The 7,895-nt window shown below is 32.5% G+C and overlaps 1 protein-coding gene across 4 annotated transcripts in view; it reads right to left on the reverse strand.

Annotated features, from left to right (window-relative positions):
* The window catches only part of LOC145284772 (uncharacterized), a 649,584-nt gene that overhangs the window by 217,479 nt on the left and 424,210 nt on the right, over window positions 1–7,895 (reverse strand). For all 4 annotated transcript variants that reach the window (XM_080133742.1, XM_080133739.1, XM_080133741.1 and 1 more), the window contains exon 5: window positions 3,528–3,550. The gene's annotated coding sequence lies outside the window, so the exon portion shown is untranslated. The remainder of the gene's footprint in view (window positions 1–3,527; window positions 3,551–7,895) is intronic.

The following is a 7,895-nucleotide window of genomic DNA, read 5'->3' on the forward strand; positions in this document are numbered from 1 at the left end:
ATCTTTGTTTTTGGTGACTTAAATGCTGATAATAATTGCTTAGTTGTTAATATTACAGCAGCAGTATTGATAATGCATTGCAACTTCATCTTTGTTTTTGGTGACTTAAATGCTGATAATAATTGATCAGTTGTTAATGTTACAGCAGCAGTATTGATAATGCATTGCAACTTCATCTTTGTTTTTGGTGACTTAAATGCTGATAATAATTACTCAGTTGTTAATGTTACAGCAGCAGTATTGATAATGCATTGCAACTTCATCTTTGTTTTTGGTGACTTAAATGCTGATAATAATTGCTCAGTTGTTGATGTTACAGCAGCAGTATTGATAATGCACTGCAACTTCATCTTTGTTTTTGGTGACTTAAATGCTGATAATAATTGCTCAGTTGTTGATGTTACAGCAGCAGTATTGATAATGCATTGCAACTTCATCTTTGTTTTTGGTGACTTAAATGCTGATAATAATTGCTCAGTTGTTGATGTTACAGCAGCAGTATTGATAATGCACTGCAACTTCATCTTTGTTTTTGGTGACTTAAATGCTGATAATAATTGCTCAGTTGTTGATGTTACAGCAGCAGTATTGATAATGCATTGCAACTTCATCTTTGTTTTTGGTGACTTAAATGCTGATAATAATTGCTCAGTTGTTGATGTTACAGCAGCAGTATTGATAATGCATTGCAACTTCATCTTTGTTTTTGGTGACTTAAATGCTGATAATAATTGTTCAGTTGTTAATATTACAGCAGCAGTATTGATAATGCACTGCAACTTCATCTTTGTTTTTGGTGACTTAAATGCTGATAATAATTGCTCAGTTGTTGATGTTACAGCAGCAGTATTGATAATGCATTGCAACTTCATCTTTGTTTTTGGTGACTTAAATGCTGATAATAATTGCTTAGTTGTTAATATTACAGCAGCAGTATTGATAATGCATTGCAACTTCATCTTTTTTTTTTGGTGACTTAAATGCTGATAATAATTGCTCAGTTGTTGATGTTACAGCAGCAGTATTGATAATGCACTGCAACTTCATCTTTGTTTTTGGTGACTTAAATGCTGATAATAATTGCTCAGTTGTTGATGTTACAGCAGCAGTATTGATAATGCATTGCAACTTCATCTTTGTTTTTGGTGACTTAAATGCTGATAATAATTGCTCAGTTGTTGATGTTACAGCAGCAGTATTGATAATGCACTGCAACTTCATCTTTGTTTTTGGTGACTTAAATGCTGATAATAATTGCTCAGTTGTTGATGTTACAGCAGCAGTATTGATAATGCATTGCAACTTCATCTTTGTTTTTGGTGACTTAAATGCTGATAATAATTGCTTAGTTGTTAATATTACAGCAGCAGTATTGATAATGCATTGCAACTTCATCTTTGTTTTTGGTGACTTAAATGCTGATAATAATTGCTTAGTTGTTTATGTTACAGCAGCAGTATTGATAATGCATTGCAACTTCATCTTTGTTTTTGGTGACTTAAATGCTCATCATTTTGCCGACTTCTCACTCTTATTATACAGATTTAGCTAATGAAATCTGTTTCAACTTTTCTGTTTCATGATTTGCCCCAAATTTTCACACTTTCCTGATAATGACTGTCATCAACCATCCTTGATCTTTTTTTCACTTCTGTTCCTGAATCTTGTTCTGTTTTCTCTATTCCTTCATTGGGTTCTTCTGATCATCCTGTAATTGAAGATGATGTTGATTTTTCTGTTAAATGTTCAATTGATCGTTCTTTCCATAGGAACACGTTTAACTACCAGTAGGGCTGATTGAAATGAGCTTTGCAGCTTCTTATGTAACGTTCCATGGGGTCTTACCTTTGGTACATCTCCGAATGATGTTGCAAAGGAGGTTACCAACACCTTCATTCCTCATCGTAAGATTAAACCCAATCCTCATTCTCCTCTCTGCTTTTCATCTATCTGTGCTTCTGCCATTGCCCATCATAATCATTACTTCAATGAGTGTCGTCGGAATGGTTCTGAGGCTTCTAGACAATTCTACAGAAGAGTTGGCAATGCATGTAAGAGTTATTTCTCAGGCTAAATCTAGCCATTCTCAAAGGATCTGCAACTATCTCATCTCAAAAGGTTGGTTTTTACGATTTTTGGAAAATACATATATGTTTACACACACACTATATATATATATATATATATATATATATATATATATATATATATATATATACACTATATATATATATATAGTGTGTGGTTAATAATGACAAGTCTGCTATTCTTCCTTTTTAGCGGTCTTCAGATCATTTCATCTTCTAAGCATAAAGCTGATCTTTTTATTTGTTTTTTTGCTGACAATTCTTTTATTGAGGATTCTGGTACTATTCTTCTGATTTTCCTCCAAAGTCTCATAAGTCTCTTAATTCTATAATTATCACTCCAAAGAAGGTTGCTAGAGTTCTTCCTGATTTTGACCAGTTTAAGAGGTCCTGATTTGATTTCTCTGTTATTTTCAAATGTTCTGCTTCTGAACTTTCTTCTATCCTCTCAAAATCCATTCAATCTGTGTTAATTAAAATCTTGTTTCCCTTCTTGTTGGAAAGAGTCCTCTGTAGTCCCTATCTTTAAAAATGATCCGTCTGATGCAACTATCTGGTCTGGGGTAGTTGAAACCCCAATATTCACGATAATATGGACCCATCTAGCACTATGTAAGTATTGTGACCCCTAACCAAGACTATAGCAGGATCAGTAGTATCTACACACCCACACATGTTTAACTAGAATGTGTCTCCTTTTCATTTTCTTTATTAGTTTAGTCAACCTTATAATAAACTCATATATACACACACACAAAAAAATAAATAAATAAATAAAAGACCTTATAACAATGCTCCACTGCATCTTCACCAATAAAACCTTTCAACTAATTAATCTGTATCCTTTTGAGTAGCTCCAATCAGAAATAAGTGGTAAACGATATCAATGTTCTTATGCTGTTAAAGTTCAAATAAACAAAAATACTTTTCATTGATTCTTGTTCCTTTTTATCTTTACATGAATCCATTTCCAATTTCAGGTGATCTAAAGGTCAAACTTGTTATATAAGATGTTTGTGATGAAGGTGATCAAGATGAGACAATGAACCCGGATGTTGCAACATAATAGTCATTTTCAATATCATAGTCCCAACCAAAGTCATATTCATCGTTGTTTAATATAACTTTTATTTTCATTAAAAGTAAAGCAAAATAAAAGAATTAAAAATATAGCTCAAGATTTTCTGTGATTTTGACAATTTTGAATAAGAATTTTAGACAAAGTAAATATTGACGATATAAGTAATTTTATAATTTCTTTTGATTGCCTCAGTTTTATTCTTGAACTCCAATCATCTGAGTGTGAGTGAGGTCAGTGCAAACGTTTTGGATTACCATAAATATAATCGAAGAAGAACATAAAATAAATGTAAAATAAACAAAACACAAAAAGAAACTTGCTTCCATTAGAAGTATGCAATATAATAAAAATTAACTTACCGTCGGGTTGTAATTCCAAGATACTGAAATAAAACAAAAATTTTAAAAATTATCAGCATTAATTGGAAATGAAAAAAGAAAAAAAAAAAACAAAAAAAACAAGATCTTACAAAAAAGAAACAGAAAGAAATGCAAAGTTTATAAAAATACTCAATAATTAAAACAAACAATAGTAATAGGTTAACAATAGTAAATGTATAAAATTCATACCATAGCTGCTACTTTATCAATTAATGTCTATATATATATATATATATATATATATATATATATATATATATATATATATATACTAGCATTTCAGCCCTAGTTGAAGGTGAAGATATTAATGTTTTTAGCCAATTTTTCGATATTTGTTGTATGAAAGGTCGAACTTTAAAATGATACTGATCCTGGTAAAATCCGTCGCCTCTGTCGAAAGTTTTAGGCAGACATGCAAACATACATTTATATATTATTAACTAAATATTTTCGACCCCAACCGATTAAAAAGCTTGCCCTATCTCTAAATATCCTTTATGTAAAATTTCAAATGTTAAGACCAGAAATTGTCTGAGTAATTTGGTAGAGACCGCAGAGGTCAATTTTTTTTAAATTTTGACCTCTATTATGACCCCTTAAAATTTATTGTTTTGGGCTCAAATCAAGTTATTAAGTTAGATCCATGTCCAAGGAACCTATATCTAAAATTTCAAGTGTTTAGACCGAAAATTGTCGGAGGAGTTTGGTAGAGTTCTCAAAGGTCAAACCGTTGAACTCTGACCCTTAACAGCCCAATTTCTGGCCGAAAACAGATCACGTAGATTTTCCCAAATGTCAGTATCCTGTATATCAATTTAGAGTCTGTAGACTTAAAATTGACAAAGTTATTGCATAGGGAAATGTACACACACACAGACAGACAGACACGTTCACTTTATATATATATATATATATATATATATATATATATATATATGATAGATATATTAGGTATCACAAAACCAGACAATTTAATATACAAAACTAATATAGTGAAATTTGACTTTAAAAATTTTTTTTTTTTATTACATTTTCACCCCAAACAAGGCAAATTGCCACTTTGGTATAGGGGGCTACTATCAGGGGCAACAACTACTGGGGTACTATGTAGGGATTTGGGCAGCAAGATGTCGGTTCACGTTACACTTGAACTTCTGCACGTCAGTACTGTTGGGGAAGCAGGGACCTGGAATGGAATTCCAAAGTCTAGCGGTTCTGGGGAAGAAACTATTGGAGTAAAAAGATCTTTTACATCTAGGGATCTCTACAGTGTGGGGGTGGGATTTAGCAGCCTGTCGGGTTTGTTGAGGGTGCTCATGTCGTGGGGGCACAAGTGATTGCAGTTTGTCAGAGCATTCACCACTAACATACTTGTAGAAAAGGCAGAGGGATGCAACATTTCGTCGATGGGACAGAGGCTGAAGCTTAGATGCCAGTTCAGGGCCTATCAGATTTGCGACTCTCTTTTGAACCTTGTCTAGGAGCGAGAGACTAGTAGCAGATACACCAGCCCAAATGTGACAGTAATACTCCATACATGGGCGAATGGTGGCCTTATAGAGGTACAGGATACTTTTGGGTGTTAGTAGTTGTCTAACACGGTAGAGAGAACCCACCTTTCTTGCAGCGGCCCTGGCAATGCCTTCAATGTAATTGTTCCAACTCATGTTTCCTGTGAACGTTAGGCCAAGGAGTTTGAAAGATATACTCTCAGATAAAGAGTCGTTGGCCATTGCTATAGGTGGTAGAGAGGGTTTCTTGTAATTATTGAATGAAACTAGTTTAGTCTTGGCGGCAGTGAACGCGACCAACCACTTTTGTCCCCATTCCACCACAGATTGGAGGTCTTCCTCTAGTGTTTCTACCATTTCTTTAGAACAATTTCAACTTGCAACAAGCCAAAAACTACATACCCCCCCCCCACACACACACTGATTTTGGCTATTTTCCCCATTTAAACCCCTTTGCTTGATGTAAAACATCAGGGTAAAACAGCCAAATGACACCGTTTCATGACAAACGATCCATTAATTTGAATTAGGTACCATTCAAAACCTCTATTTAGACACAAGTATGAATTTTTGGAGAAAAATAATAATTAACCTAAAAAGGGGCGTTTTTTACCCCTGGCACTCAAGCCTCACAATTTTCCTAGGGTAAAATATTATGTTTGCAAATGTATATTCATATGGTCTTCCTTTTGGGTAATTTTCAGCTAAATCTAAGGGTAGGAAAAGATTCTATTGCGAGAACAACTACCAAGATGAGAGCGATAGTCCAAACAATCAAAATAATTCCTCATCTCAAAAAAGTTTAAAACAATTTATCTAACTGGAATGCATCAAATTTATAGAAATTTTCTTCAAATGAAAAAGAAATAAATTTGAAAACTTTAGAAAACAAAGTAATGCTGATAATTTTTATTAAATGAAAAAAAATGAATAATTTGCTGGATTACTGCATTAATTCCTATTTCAGTCACTTAAATTCTTTAGGGTTGTAATGATCTTGGCATTAAAAAAATGTTTTTTACTTAAATCATGTTTGTAATAATAATAAAAATGATAACTTAAAAAGAATAAGTTATAGTGGGTTTAGCACTTATGTATCACATGGGTCGAGATACTTTGCCAGGCTATGATTATTTTTCAAGACCAAATAGTTAAGAAAAAAAAGGCCAAATTCAAAAAAGAAGCCACACTTTTTGCAGTAAACAGAAAATTGGTGTTTCTATATTATTCGAGCTAATGAACTATTGAATTTCACGTAAAACAAACGGTACCTATGTAATTGTCATGGCGAAAAACATATCCAAAAATTATGAAAAGGAGTAAATTAATTATTAATAAAAAAGAAATTTATGAAATTGGTGTTTACGAGCGAAATGCGACAAAAATAACATGTACTTTTGCATTTAACGACCCATGCTGAAATACTTATGTTAATATTTAGAAACCTATTATTTAACATGGAGGGGAGAGGATGTTTTGTAACTATTCTGTACTTTCACCTAGCAATTTAATAAAAATGATATTGTAAAACTTGAATTTAACTTCTAAATATTATTAACAAATAACGCGTGTTGTTAAATGACAAACGTACCAAATAACATTTATTATATCAAAAAGAAATTGTAAAAACATTGTATCAAAACATAAGGTACATAGAGCCATTTTTTTTTGTTGCATTTCATTCAACAACCGATAGGGGACACAATTTTTCAACCTAATTCAACAGTGACAATAATTAAAATCATATTTTGTTATAGTTTTACTTTAATTCAAACAATTTTTAAATTCTATTTTTCGCTCATGGCAACTTAACTTTCCGTTAAATTGTTTGAAAAAAAAAAAAATCCAATGATGCTTCAATTCAAAAAATGTTTTAAAATTGTTTGAAAAAAAAAAAAAAAAAAAAATCCAATGTTGCTTTAATCTTTATTAAAATTCTATTTTCTTATTATGAGTTTCCATTAAATTGTTTGAAAAAAAAAAAAAAAAATCCAATGTTTCTATTTACTTGCCTCCCCACGAGGGCAGAGTTATACACAAGGTCGTTTTTTAATGTGGGGAAAGGAACAGAAATAAAAATTGCCTTTGTCTAGAAGGATTTCTACTAGACTGACGGAGGACAGCAAAGAGGATGTGTAGTATCAGAACAGACACTACACTTTGCTCCTAGCCACAAGGCAAAGTAATATTGCTTTATAATACAAAAAATGTATTTTTTTGAATAAATGCTTTTGCAATTATATTTCGATACAATTTTATACAATAACTTTTGGTTTTCAAGTCTTGTGGTGTTATTTTTTAAAAATTTATTTTGTGTGTTATTTGACCAAGAAAAATTGATTGACCAGCTTTGTAAGGATAGGAGATATTTCTGGTTACAGTTTCTTGAGTCCATTCATCTAGCGCGCCCGGAGCCGAGATTGAACTCACTACACAAATTTGTAGTGTAATTCAAATCCTGTAGGTAGCTGAATACTTGATGCTTCGTTAGGGCTATCAAGGGTATTTTTTATCATGGCGTCATCACTAGATGGAGTGCATACCACAGCTTAAGAGAGTCCCATCTACCCTCAAAAGAAGGATAGACCGTGCCAGTTTCTCAATCTGATATTTTACCTTGTGGTACATATAGCGCCTGGAGAGAACTGGTGTATCAACGTGATTGTGCCATATGTGTCAATGAATTGTGCCGTTTCTTGAATACTATGACTGAAATATTAGTGGTCTCAGTTGCCTTGTTGACATCAAAGTTTTTGAATTACTATTCAAAGAATAATCTACTTGATTTTACTGTACTACAAATCATATTACGAAGAATCAATGTGTTAGCTGTTGA

The sequence above is a fragment of the Euprymna scolopes genome, chromosome 9 (genome assembly GCF_053919585.1).
Source record: "Euprymna scolopes isolate OS-2025 chromosome 9, ASM5391958v1, whole genome shotgun sequence".
NCBI classification, from domain to species: Eukaryota; Metazoa; Mollusca; class Cephalopoda; order Sepiida; family Sepiolidae; genus Euprymna; species Euprymna scolopes.